The 14079-nt window shown below is 39.8% G+C and overlaps 1 long non-coding RNA gene across 1 annotated transcript in view; it reads left to right on the top strand.

Annotated features, from left to right (window-relative positions):
* Window positions 1-632: 632 nt before the first annotated feature.
* Window positions 633-14079, top strand: part of LOC105884322 (uncharacterized) — a 363355-nt gene continuing 349908 nt past the window's right edge. The window contains exon 1 of the long non-coding RNA XR_012918475.1: window positions 633-772. This is a non-coding gene — a long non-coding RNA (uncharacterized LOC105884322). The remainder of the gene's footprint in view (window positions 773-14079) is intronic.

Here is a 14079-nt window from a genome sequence, read left to right as displayed (position 1 = left end):
TAACCTTTTTTATTTTTTACATGACACACTCAGCCACAAGTTCTGCAGGAAGCACCAGGACCTCTGGGATCAGATCATCACTTTCTGTATTTCTGTTAATAAACATCATTTCAAATGGGACCAAATAAAAATAATTACCTGCTGCCAAAATAAAAGAAAAAATCAATAAGTAGAAAAATCAACAGAAAAATCTGCTGTAACGAAGACACACAAAGGTTCAACAGAGAGAAATGTTTGCCACACTTACAAGAAATAAAGGGCTAATGAACAAATTAAGGAATTAAGAAAGGGCTTGAGGCTTGTTCACCATCACCATGGAAACTCAGAGGCTAGGCTAAGGGTGCCAGAGGCAGATGACCTCTGCTGGACTTTTGCGACCCCTGCTGCTCTCTGGGTGGGGGAACACTGGGTTCAGGGACCTGTCCCATTTCCAGATGGTAGTGTGACAGGTCACCCTCTCTGAGCCCCAATAAATTCACCAACAAACTGGGGACAACTGACAGGACAAAATCGATGAGATGGAGGAGGACTCTGGGCAGCAGGGAGGATTGACTCAACCTGGGTAGAGTCAAGCGGGCCCCATGATGTCACAGATGCCCCATTGTGACGCACATGGAGCCTCAGCCAGATTGGCCAGGCGGCACGGGGCAGAATAAAGCCCGACCCTGGGCGGGCCCTGGACTGAGTCTGGGCAGTGTGAGGTTGCGCCACTTCTGCTCCTTGACACCCAGTCTGGGATCCACTCCGATGGACCCCTTCTCCCTGCTGGCAGGTAAGGACTCAAATCTGTCCCCTACTGCCCACACCTGCCTCTGCATCCCTGAGGCAGCTAAGGAAGAGACAGAAAGACACCACATTGAGCTCCACTGGGCTAAGGAGGGAAATACCCAAATTCAAAAACTCACAGAGAGAGCAGTGCCAAAGACCCAGGGAAAGTTATGTACTAATTGGACAGAAGTTCCCTTCACCAAGCAAATATGTGAAGCCCCAGAAAGTCTGAGCCAGTATGTCCATTTTATAGATAGGGTACCTGTGGCCCAAAGAATAAAGGATTCTCCAAGATCAAACTGCGGCTCAGGATTTGGGAATAGAAACAAAAACATGGATGTAAGTTGGATGCCTGTCACCTATTATAAATCCAGTCCAAGTCCAGTGGCATATACTTTTTCTTACTCTAAAACTGAGGTATTTGGTGTGCTCGTCTAAGGGAAATGCCAGAAGTTGCAGACCTTCCTGCCTGAGGCCTTAGCCTGCCAGACTCAAATTCTAGTATACTAATTTCGGGTGCAGGATTCCCCTCCCTACCCCCATCTGTGCCCCGTGCCTGAAGTGCCCCCAATTCAGTAACCACCTCTAGTGTCTTAAAGTAAGACCTGACATTGTCATAGTTATTTATGGCCCTTTCCTATTCTCCAGAAACCTCCCCTCTCTCATTAGTGTACAATGGGGAACACATATGTATCAATAAAATGTCAGGAACATTTTTGTTTTGTTCAGGGTAGTGGTCTCAGCATGCATACCCGTGACCATACCAGTGTCTAGTAGGTGATGAATACTTGTTGACTGATTGAATGAGTCAAATACTCACTCTGTACATGATACTGTTTCTGGATTTTTGAGGTGTTTCAATCAATGTCTTTCTGTATGCAGTATGGCATGATGAAAGTTGTGGGGGTCAAAGAAATTTAAAAGCCACTGTTCTTGTCCTAATGGGGTTGCCATTTATTATGGTATAAGACCAACCACAAGCCTGTAAGAGTGGAGACAACATGACAAGGAAAATGAGATAGTGTAAGAGGTGAACTTTGGCTACCTGCCCGAGCCAAGACTGAGTCTGCTTACAATATACCGAACAAAAACCTTTGAAAATTATTAACACCCAGCTTCAATAGAAGGTAGTTTTGTTTTCTTTAACAGGATGTGGCAGCCATTGGAGCGGTGGTCCGCTGGCCCCAGTCAAAGCCAGCACAAACTGGTCGCAGCCAATATGAAGTCCAAAGTTGACAGTTTGTGGACCTTTTCCCTCATTTTAATGCTAAAAATCACACCGAGGGGCTCCTCCGTAGTCCAGCCACGTCCATCTCTTGATAATTCCTCCCACTGGACAGCCCTCACACCCAGTCCTGCACCTGAGCCCCCACTGGGTGTCTAGAATCCTGTGGCCCCAGCCCTGAGGTCTGACTCAGTAAGCTCAGACTGTTATGGGGATACCAGCATGATGGAGCCAAAGGAATGTCACCCAGCCTGTGACTGAGAGAGGAAATTAATGCCAGGGAGCTGTAGATAGGATTTGGTTAAGAAACAAATGGGACCTATTTATACAAAGTCATTGTGAGAGAACTCATAGGAAGGAGGGAGTTGAATCTTGGCTACTGAAGCAGGATAAAATAGAAGTAAACTGGTCTCCATGGACTACAGTGATAGAAGAGGATCTGGACAGTGGCCCTGTGGGAACAAGACAGGAGCAGTGGCTGGAAGGCAGGAGTGCTTTAAGTATGACAGACAGCAGGTGACCTGGTTCAGCAGGATGCTGGTTTTATGTCATGTCTCTGTGCTTTATTGAAATATTATTCATATACCATACAATTCATCAGTGCAAAGTGCACATCCAGTAGTTTTAATGTATCCACAGACTGGGGAAGCATCACTACAACCAATCATAGAACATTTTCATCCCCTCAGATAAGAACCCTGTAGCCTTTAGCTGTCACCCCTGAATTCTCCCACTTCCTATAGCCCCAGGCACCACTAATCTAATTTCTCTCTTTATAGATTTGCCTCTTCTGGGCTTTCATATAAATGGGATCATACATGTGTATCCTTTGTGACTGCCTAGTGTTTGCTAGAGATTTTGTTGAATGCCAGGAGATGAAAAAAAAAAAAAAGACAGCAACAAAAATAGCAAAACATCTTGCCCAGTCTTGGTGGATTTTCTCTGTGCTGGGCATTCCTTTAACACTTTGCCAGACCATTTACAACTCTGCCTTAGCCTTCACTTCCTGCTTGCACTGTGCCCAGTGATTGGCCATGTATGGACTTTTGAATGCTCTTGGTATGCATGTGGCTTCCTAACTTCTCCAACATACTTATATGCTTTTGAATGCTGTAATTTTCCTAATACTTATTTTCCTCTGATTGTCCTCCCAGACTTTAAGCCATCTATTGTATGTCTCAACCAGTAAGTTTTGCATACTAGACTCTATAGGTTCTTCATTTACCATACTGTGTTTTTGCTTTTGCTTTCTTTCTTTTTTCTTTTCTTTCTCTTCTTTCTCTTTCTCTTTCTCTTTCTCTTTCTCTTTCTCTTTCTCTTTCTCTTTCTCTTTCTCTTTCTTTCTTTTCTTTCCTCTTTTTCTTTTTTGTTTTTTAAGACAGGGTCTCATTCTGCTGCCAAGCTAGAATGCAGTGACATCATCATAGTTCACTGCAACCTCAAACTCCTAAGTTCACGCAATCTTCCTGCTTCAGCCTCCCAAGTAGCTAGAATACAGGTGCACACCACCACAACAAGCTAATTTTTCTGTGTTTTTATAGAGACAGGTTTTGCTATGTTGCTCAGGTTGATCTCAAACTCCTGGACCCAAGCCTCAGCCTCTAAAAATGCTAAGATTACAGGTGTGAGCCACTACACATGGCTTCACTTTACCATGTTGTTAAGCAGTGCCTTTTGCTTTTCTCCCCAGAATGAGTTCTGATTTAGGTAAAACAGAGAAAAGCCGTTTGCATCAGTCCTTTAGGTAGCCCTCAGATAAGTTAGAGACAGAAACGATAATTTATGGATATGATCTGCTCTGTTTTCCCTGGAACCAGGGACCAAATTTTTACACTGAGGATGTGGTCTGCCAGCTTTAAGACTGCCAGATAGTATTATGTAGGTAGAACCATGAGAAAGATTTCCTACTGTTTTTAAGTTGGTTTTTTTTTTATTATAATTATTTACCATTCACTTGGTTGCTATAAACCTTTGTTTTCCAGAGTTCTGATAGAATTAGTTCTTATTATTTCGTGTTATTTCCCACTGTTTCTGTGTGTTTATAGCTGCCTTTCCTTTCACTTTGCTGACATCACTTGCTTCCTGTATTTGAAACTCTTCTATTAAGTGTATTTACATTTATGATTCTTATGTATTTTAAGTATTCAGCACTTTACCATTACTTTTTGTTTTGACATCTATTCTGTATGATTCAATATATTTATTCCAGCCTCCTCATGCTTACTATGTGCATGAAGTATCTTTTTTTATTCTCTCCTGCAGAATATTTATTCTTATTTTTACAGGCAGTGCCATTAAAGGGTAATTACACTAAACTTTTTGGCTTATTTTTGGTTTGTTGATTCAGATCTGTGGAATCCTGAGTTTCCCAATCCCTATAACTTGGGGAGACACAACCTTCAAATTCTGTCTTTCTTGGGGACCCTGTTAAGGCTTGATTTTATTCTTTAAGGTGGGTATAGGATAGGGCTTCCTCTAAGGTGTGATCTTTACTCTTAAAGAGTGTTCTTTATCTTATTTTAGTGGGCTGCTAGTGCTGTAAAAAAATTGTAAATGAGATTTTCACTCTGGCATGGCCAGGATTCCAATATCCCTCAGCACTGCTTTCCCCCCAGAAGTATGCAAATTCAGTATCTCTGTTCAACTCTCCACCTCATAGCAGCTGTCTGGTAACCCCTGGTCAGGTTCTTCCTGAACACAGACAGCCCATCTCTCACACACAGATGCATAGAGAACCCCTGTAGTCAATTTTGTGCACATTATCTTTGCAGTTCCACCTCTCCGATATTCCATCCTGCAGATTCTGACCCATTTCAGTAGCCTAAATTGTGATTTCTGTTTTTTAATTTCAAGGCTATATTCCTGTTTCTAATACACTTGAATCATTTTTTGCCCAAATCAGGAAATTTTATCATGCAGAAAGCTGTGTGATCAAGAAGCTTATTTCATGAATTTCCCTTCCTTTGGGTTTGGAATTTTATGATTCCTGTATTCTACTGCCCAGAAAACAGTTGGCTACTATATGTTATTCAGTTCTGTAGTTGTTAATGGCAAAAGTCTAGTCCAGTTAAAGCCACCCCATCATGAGCAAAAGTGGAAAGGCCATCATAATTATTTTATTGTTTCTGTCTTTTGGTTTCATCTGGGCCATCTTTTGAGAGTTTTCTCGCATGACCATGGCTGCATTTCCTTGCTTCATTATATGGCTTCAAGTTTTTGATTGAATGCTAGCCATTTTGTGAAATAGAACAATAAAGCAGTTAACAGTGTCTAATTCCAAAAGTTAGCATACCATTTTGTCTGTCAGGACAATATTGGGTGAAGGGGTCTGAATGAGTCTAATCTTTTGATGATCTGAGTCAGGGCATTATTGAAGTTTTCATTGATTTTGTTCACTTTTAGTTTCAAATTTCTTAGGGCCATATTGTGATTTTTTTTTTCCTTTAGAAAAGCTTGGGATCTAAACAAGAGAGATATTCCAGAGATCCCTTTAGGCTTTAAAAATGACCTGCCAGTTTTCTGAATGCTGAGAGATCCCTCTCCTTCATAGACTAGCTGAAACCCTTTTGGTGGCAAAGGAATTCTCTGTGCTATCCAATGCCCACCATGTCCTCTGCTTTGTGTGCTGCCAGAGATCTCTCTCCTCCTCACTGCCCCAGTCCAAGTTTCAGAAGACGGATGCAGGACAATTGTGAAAAAGAGATTTCTCTCAGCTTTCCTGTTGGCCTTTAGCCCATTACCTATTTTGCATTTCATAGGGAAATGAGTTTTTGTGTTGATGTAGCCACAGTCTTTGGCTAGGGCTCCTTGGGATTCTAATCCATTTTTATAGACTCAACATACATTTTATGAATTTGCATAAGTTTGGCTTTTTCTTCAATATGATGGCCTACGGTGAGCTTGTTCTCTGCTAGAGATTATAGTGTCTTGGGTCTTTTTTTCCCCAAGCAAGTGATCATAATTTTTTGAAATTTAGTTTGTTGAAGCAATCTTATGAATTTCTAGAGAGCTGTTTCTCATGTTAGAAAGAAGCACAATGGTGTCTTGAAAATTTATACATTGTGCTTTTGCTTTGGTACATATGTATATTTGTACTTTGGTACAAATGTATATTTATTTCTAAAATTAGTGAGAACCAAATCAAAGACTCAATTCCCTTCAAAATAGCAACAAAGAAAATAAAGTACCTTGGAATATGTTTAACTAAGGAGGTAAAAGACCTCTACAGGGAGAACTATGAAACACTGAAGAAGGAAATAGCAGAGGACGTAAACAGATGGAAGAATATACCATGCTCATGGGTCGGCAGAATCAACATTGTTAAAATGTCTATACTACCCAAAGTGACCTACAGAGTCAATGCAATCCCTATCAAAATACCATTATCATTTTTCACAGATATAGAAAAAATAATTTTACGCTTCATATGGAACCAGAGAAGACCCCATATAGCAAAATCAATCCTAGGCAATAAAAACAAAATAAGAGGTATCAATTTACCAGACTTCAAACTATACTACAAGGCTATAGTCATTAAAACAGCTTTTTACTGGCACAAGAACAGACACATTGACCAGTGGAACAGAACAGAGAACCCAGATATAAAACCATCTTCATATAGCCAACTAATCTTTGACAAAGCAGACAAAAACATATACTAGGGAAAAGAATCCTTATTCAATAAATGGTGCTGGGAAAACTGGATAGCCACATGTAGAAGACTGAAACAAGACCCACACCTTTCACCTCTCACAAAAATCAACTCATGCTGGGTAACAGACTTGAACATTAGGTGTGAAACTATTAGAATTCTAGTGGAAAATATTGGAAATACTCTTCTAGCCATTGGCCTAGGCAAAGAATTTATGAAGAAGATCCCAAAGGCAATCACAACAGCAACAAAAATAAACAAATGAGACCTGATCAAATTAAAAAGCTTCTGCACAGCCAAAGAAACTGTCAAGAGAGCAAACAGACAACCCCCATAATGGGAGAAATTTTTTGCAAGCTATACATCTGTTAAAGGGCTGATAACTAGAATCTATTTAGATATCAAGAAAAAAATCAAACAACCCTATCAAAAAATGGGCAAAGGACATGAACAGAAACTTCTCAAAAGAAGACAGAATAATGGCCAACAAACATATGAAAAAATGTTCAACATTTCTAATCACCAGGGAAATGCAAATCAAAACCATAATGAGATATCACTTAACTCCAGCGAGAATGGCCTTTATCAAAAAGTCCCCAAACAACAAATGCTGGTGTGGATGCGGAGAGAGAGGAAAACTCCTACACTACTGGTGGGACTGCAAGCTAATTCAACCTCTGTGGAAAGCAATATGGAGGTACCTCAAAGCAATACACGTAGCTCTACCATTTGATCCAGCAATTCCACTACTGAGCATCTACCCAAAAGATCAAAAGTCACTTTATGAAAAAGACACCTGCACTCGAATGTTTATAGCAGCACAATTCACCACTGCAAAGCTGTGGAAACAAACCAAGTGCCCATCAATTCATGAGTGGATTAATAAAATGTGGTATATGTATACCGTGGAATACTACTCAGCTTTAAGAAACAATGGTGATATAGCACCTCTTGTATATTCCTGGATACAGCTGGAACCCATTCTACTAAGTGAAGTATCTCAAGAATGGAAAAACCAGCACCACATGTACTCACCAGCAAATTGGTATTAACGGATCAACACCTAAGGACATATAGGAGTAACATTTATTGGGTGTCGGGAGGGTGAGAGGATGGAGGAAGGGATGGGTATATATAACCACAACAAGTAAGATATGCAACATTTGGGGGATGGACACACTTGAAGCTCTTACTCGAGGGGGATGGGGCCATGGGCAATATATGTAACCTTAACACTTGTACTCCCATAATATGCTAAAATAAAAAATAAAAATAAATAAATTTCCTTTAAAAAGTCCAGACTGAGCTCCACCATTCTTTGAGTCTTCAGATAATTACTGTTCAAATTCACAGAGGCAGTGTTCAACAGACAATGCTCTGAACATGAAGTCTAGTTAGTATTTAGGGGTTTAGGCAGTTAAACTCTTATGTGAATATATTTTAGAAGTCCAGAAAGCATGTGGACCTGTTCTCTTTCTGGGCTATGTGCCTTCTGAGCTTCCCCTCTGACTGATAGTCACTTTCTGAGATAGTCCCCAACTTCTCTCTTCTTGACTAAGCAAGAAGGCTGAGGGAATAAGGAAGAACCTGAAAGGAAAAAAAGCTAGAGGAGAGGATAAAGGGATAGAGACAGAGAGGCAGAAGTGGGGAAAGGCAGAGAAAGTAGCTGAAATACTGGGTATAGGAGATTAGGCAAGGAGGCTCCTGAGAGAACTCAGGCAGGTTTCCTGGCAGAGCAGGAGGCTGGTGTCCAGCGCTCAGTAACTCAACTCCCATGTGTCCTAAGTATCGTCTGTGGAGAAAGCGAGCAAAGGAGCAGGGGAGGCTGGCCCTGTTCCTGTAAGTTATTTCTGGATGCATTATTCATATTTGATAAATCATTTAGAGGCAGCTACTTTATTAGCTTATAAAGCACATTATATGGTTTTAAATTGTTAATACAGGCTGTTGTGATGCATATTGTACCTCAGAAAAGCCATGCATCATTTTAATTCATAGCCTCATTATAAAGCTTGTTACAAAGTGCTGCATTATTGCATGAAGGATAGTGGAGTAACATTTCTGCAAGAAACCTGAATGTTTTATTTACATCACTGGTGGCTTGGTATAGCCCAGAAGAAATGCATTGGAAGATGGAACCAGTTCAGATTTTAAACTTTTTGAGGACAGAGACTGAACATTCTCCTTCTCTGGACGTCTTTCAGTCTAGACTTAGTTCCAGTCTGGTTTCTGAGTATTAAGTATTCAGAAGAGTCTTGCTTGAGTGATCACTTGCTTGGTGACCTCAGACAAGTTGGTTTGTCTGTTTCTTGACAATATCCAGAAACGTTGGTACAAGCTGGAGCTAGGACCTGTTTTACACCTATTCATTTAAAAGACCCTGCTCTCATAATCTATGTGTCAGGCATTGTGCTAGACATTGGAGATAAAATGTTTACCAGCATAGCCGTATAGCCCTACCTTCATGAAATTTACCAGTATTTCTAGTAAAAAGGAGAAATGGGGTGGATTTGTGCTGGAGCATTGAAATTAACAGAATTGTATATAATTTGTACATGACAAGCATAGGATACTAGTAACTTAACAAAATATCTTGAAGTCTGACTGATCATTAGATCTTTATTAAAACTGAAGGTCAAACTTTCTCCCCTAGGAATCCCAATTTAAGAAAGAAGTGGAAAGAAAAAGAAAGAAACAACTTACTTTGAATTCTGGTTCACTTATTGGCTGCTCATCTTTGGGCAGGTCACTTAGTCTCACTGGTGCTCAGTTTTCCCATCTGTAAAATGAGAAATATTGTTGCCTGTCTCAACTAGGTCACTATGTGCATTTAATAAATAAGCAAGTGCTTAGCTGAGAGTCTGGCACATTGTAGATGCTCAGTAAATGTTTGAACAATTCACCAATTGAAAGCAGAAGGTGGAAGTGCTCCTCAAAATTACCTGAACCATATGTGAGTGTGCGCCATGACATTCACAATTGTAAAGCATCAAGGATGAAATTATTTCAGGGTTACTGTTAAAGCCTCTAAAAATTAAAATTTCTCTTTGGAGCATGTATACTCCAAATGGATATCATGCGCCTTAGTGTCTTTCTCCTCTTGTAAACTGCTACTCTCTGCACAGCTTTCAGGAGCATAAAGTAATGCCCTCTCACTCAAAATCATTGGAAGCTGTGGTCAGCTTGTTGCAAGGATTCATGATAAAGAGTAATTAGAAATGATGTATATTGGAAGAGGGAAAGCCATGAAAGGTGTTGAATGTTACTCCAAAGAATGCAGGCTTATGAGCTGACAATAGGTAACCAGTGCTTGTCCCTGAATGTGTAGAGAAAGTGCTACATCATAGAGCTTGACTTTTGGAAATCATATGGATCTGCGTGTGCACGTAGAGGGAAGGGAGTGTTGGGGGCAGAGAAGACTAAGTCACTAAAAGAAAAGCTAAGTGAAGTATCCCAAGAATGGAAAAACAAGCACCACATATACTCACCAGCAAACTGGTATTAACTGAGTAGCACCTAAGTGGACACATAGGTACTACAGTAATAGGGCATTGGGGAGGGGGAAGGGGGAATGGGGCGGGTATATACATACTTAACGAGTGACATGTGCACCATCAGAGGGATGGTCATGCTGGAAACTCAGACTTGTGGGGGGAGGGGAGGAAAGGGCATTTATTGAAACCTTAAAATCTGTACCCCCATAATATGCTGAAATAAAAAAAAAAAAAGAAAGAAAACCAGGACAAAACCTAAAAAAAAAGAAAAAGAAAAGACTAAGTGTTGACAAATTTGGACTATGCAACTGCCTTTTCATCATCCAGCTTCTGTGATTTCTGCTTTCCTCAGTTTTCCTGACATCCCTACCACTTCCAACTCATGTGGGACATCAAGGTCCCATGTGAACACAGTCTTCCCCTACATGCTGCAGAAAAACAATGCCACCTGTGAGCTATCTTTAGGAAATAAGTGCTCCTGTACATTTCCTAAGGGAGTCTAAAAAAAGCAGAGAAAAGAAAACTTTGAAAAGGAAAGAAAAGTAATACCTGAATGATATCATTATACTAAACTCTGGGATTGGAAAACACCTCCTTTACATATGTGGAAAATGTGCAATACCATTTGCCTTTAAGTTTATTGTTAGATTAAGGAATTATGAAATGTACGTGGCTGTGCCCCAAATAACCTTAACTTCAGCCTCACTAGAAATAATTTTTCATAATTTAAGAAATGCTTTTCCAAATGTTGAAAACAGAAAAAAGGACGCCTCACATATTTTAGAGTTAATATAATTCAATGTTAGCAAGTCATTTACATCAAAAATTAGCATAGAAAAAAGAAGAGGGATCTGGGCAAATATATTTTTTAGGTGAGATCTGTGCTAACAGGTGAATATCCAGACCAAAAAAACTTTTTCATCTGGTACCCTTTGATTTCTGAATTTATGAGACAGAGTAAGAGAGAGAAGTACAAAGAACCCTGCAATGCCCCCAGAAAAAGAGTTGCTAAAATTTACTGACTTTTCTCTAACTTTTAATTTACAAAACTATCACCTGTACATAGTTTTACTCTGATTCAAAAACTCTGTCATATTTACTGTGTAGAAAGCAAATGAGTGATGAGTTATTTTATTCCATTCATTTGGCATTAGATATGAAAGTTGACAAAAAAATCTTACAATCTTAGCTAATGTGCAGGAACTTAGGAGCCCATACAGAACCCATGATATAATCAACATAATCTCAGTCTTTAGTCAAAGTATGTGCACAGAAATGGGTATTCCTCTCTCCCTTGTTTAAAACCAAAATACTTAGTGTATGTTCTCAGTCAACTCTAGGGCTGTATTTACCAATGTCAAGGAAAGCTTCCCAAGAGCTATCAGAAAATGGCTCCTGCAGGGCATCCAGGAAGCTGTTGGGAGGAGTGGGAACTCCTTCATTCAGGCTTTGAACTGTGGGCCATATTTCAGCCCCTGTTCTTTTTGCTTGTTCCTATCCCTCAAGAATTTAAGGACTTGGTTGCTGCCTTCTGCTCTGTTGCCAGGGTCTCTCTTCCCCAAAGGAAAACGAGAAAGCAGAATTTTCCCGGGTACCTCTTTTTTACTTCAAAACAAAGCATGCTCCTTTTAGGTTTTGTTTGCCACTAGTGAGAACAGAGAAATAGAGTAGTTAAGAAGAAACATAAAATACACAGAAATGTGCATGCAAACACACAAACACAACACATGCACATGCACATACTATGCTTTGCATTTATACAGATCTTTTTAGTGTGTAGAGTCATTCTATAGACAAGATCTCATTGAGAAGGGGCACTTATTATTCTTATTCCTATTTTAAATATCAGGACACAGAGGTCTAGCTAGAAATGGTGGAACTGGAACTGTTATTAACACTGAATTTCTTGGCTGCCTGCCTCCTTCTAACACAGCATGAGAAATACTTAGAAGGGCTAGTAAGAGTTTCTCCAGAATGTGCTAAAATGTTAGTAGGATGAAGCAGGTTTTTACATCATTGTTATCATTTGTAAGCATTTACCACTTGCCAAGTAATATACATATGTATGCATATGCATGGGATTTGATCCTAACAACAAACCCACAAGAGAGGTATCTCTTTCTAAATTTTTTTTTTTTTTTTTTTTTTTTGAGACAGAGTCTCGCTTTGTTGCCCAGGCTAGAGTGAGTGCCGTGGCGTCAGCCTAGCTCACAGCAACCTCAAACTCCTGGGCTCGAGTGATCCTTCTGCCTCAGCCTCCCGGGTAGCTGGGACTACAGGCATGCGCCACCATGCCCGGCTAATTTTTTATATATATATCAGTTGGCCAATTAATTTTTTTCTATTTATACTAGAGACGGGGTCTCGCTCTTGCTCAGGCTGGTTTTGAACTCCTGACCTTGAGCAATCCGCCCGCCTCGGCCTCCCAAGAGCTAGGATTACAGGCGTGAGCCACAGCGCCCGGCCCTCTTTCTAAATTTATAGCCTGGATTGTTTATTCTAATTGCCCATTTCTGAACCATGTCCTGAATCCTCCTGTTTACCTCTGGCTCCATCACAACCTCTGTCATCACAGGATCTCTGGACCACTTCACAGATGGTGGGACATGATCATATTCCTGCTCTTCTAGGCATGAACTTCCCCTACATCACTAAGGAGAGTAGTAAAATACAGATGGAGGGTGGGGGTGTAGCTTTTCCTCTTTCCAATCCTCACTATCTGTACCCCACCAGTTATCTGGACTCATGCTCTTAGTGCATCCTGATCTTCTTAAACAGTAGTAGTCTGAATCACTTTGGACCAATATTGCATGGCTTAAGGTTGCCAGGTAAAGTTATTCTGGTGGTGCACTGCAATTCCAGGGGTACCATTTACTTTTGTAGTTATAGCTGATGGAGACTTCCAGACAGATGGCAGTCAAGTGTCTGGAGGAATAGGTGCCTTTTGATCATTCATACCAATGTGCCACTGGAGCTGTGGGGTTTGTGGTGACCCTGGTTTGGCTGCCCACTCTCAGGCAGGGGCCATGATATCTGTCCTTGCCTCCAGCATGCCCCACTTCTCTTCTCAATTACCTGAATGATACATCGCCATTTGTTCCAGACAGAAAAGTCACAATCTAATTATTAGAGGTTATAGGTATATATTACTTTCTACAGATAACTAGATTCAACATTTTAGTCAAGTCTAAACAAGCAACTTGTTCTCAACAGAACAGATTGCATTGCAGTTGTCAAATCTGTACATTTGTTATATTTCCTCTGCATTAAAAAAGTGTGTTCCATAACCAAATTCTCTAACGTATTTACATTAACTCTTTAACAAAATAAAAATAAAAAATACCAACTATTCCCTTCATTCATGGACCACTGATGATATTTTTAAAATTGTTTTTCATATATTTTTTGATAATTGACTATTTTAGCATGACCATATTTTGTCATCTCTGTATTATTCTTTGGGAACATGAGATGCTATATTCCTTTATGTAAACTTTCTGAAATAGAGTGATCATCCTCAAGTATTGGGCAAGTAGAGAGTTTCCATTTTCTTTGTTTTTGCTGTTATAAATATTCTGGGCATCTTTTTGTACATTTAAAGAGTATTTGTTAAAATGAATTCTCGGAAATGGAATCATTTGGTAAAACAGAAGTATGTTTAATGATCTTGAAACACAGAGCCAAATTGATTTACAAGAAACACTGTGTTGTTTTATTCTCCTAATAGAAGTATTATAAAAAGCCTGCCACACCATGCTATCACCAACCTTGGAACAATTTGATAGAAAATAAGTATCCACATGTCTTAATACTCATTTTTTTCTTATTTTCTAGAGAAGTTAAACATTCTTTCACATGTTTATTAGCCATATTATATTTATAGTTTCTCTTTTAAAAACATTTGCTTATGTTCCTAGCCCATTGGTATATTATTGTGTTAG

The sequence above is a fragment of the Microcebus murinus genome, chromosome 3 (genome assembly GCF_040939455.1).
Source record: "Microcebus murinus isolate Inina chromosome 3, M.murinus_Inina_mat1.0, whole genome shotgun sequence".
Lineage (NCBI taxonomy): Eukaryota > Metazoa > Chordata > Mammalia > Primates > Cheirogaleidae > Microcebus > Microcebus murinus.
Note: the sequence above shows the minus strand (reverse complement) of the source record. Positions and strands in the feature narration are given on the sequence as shown.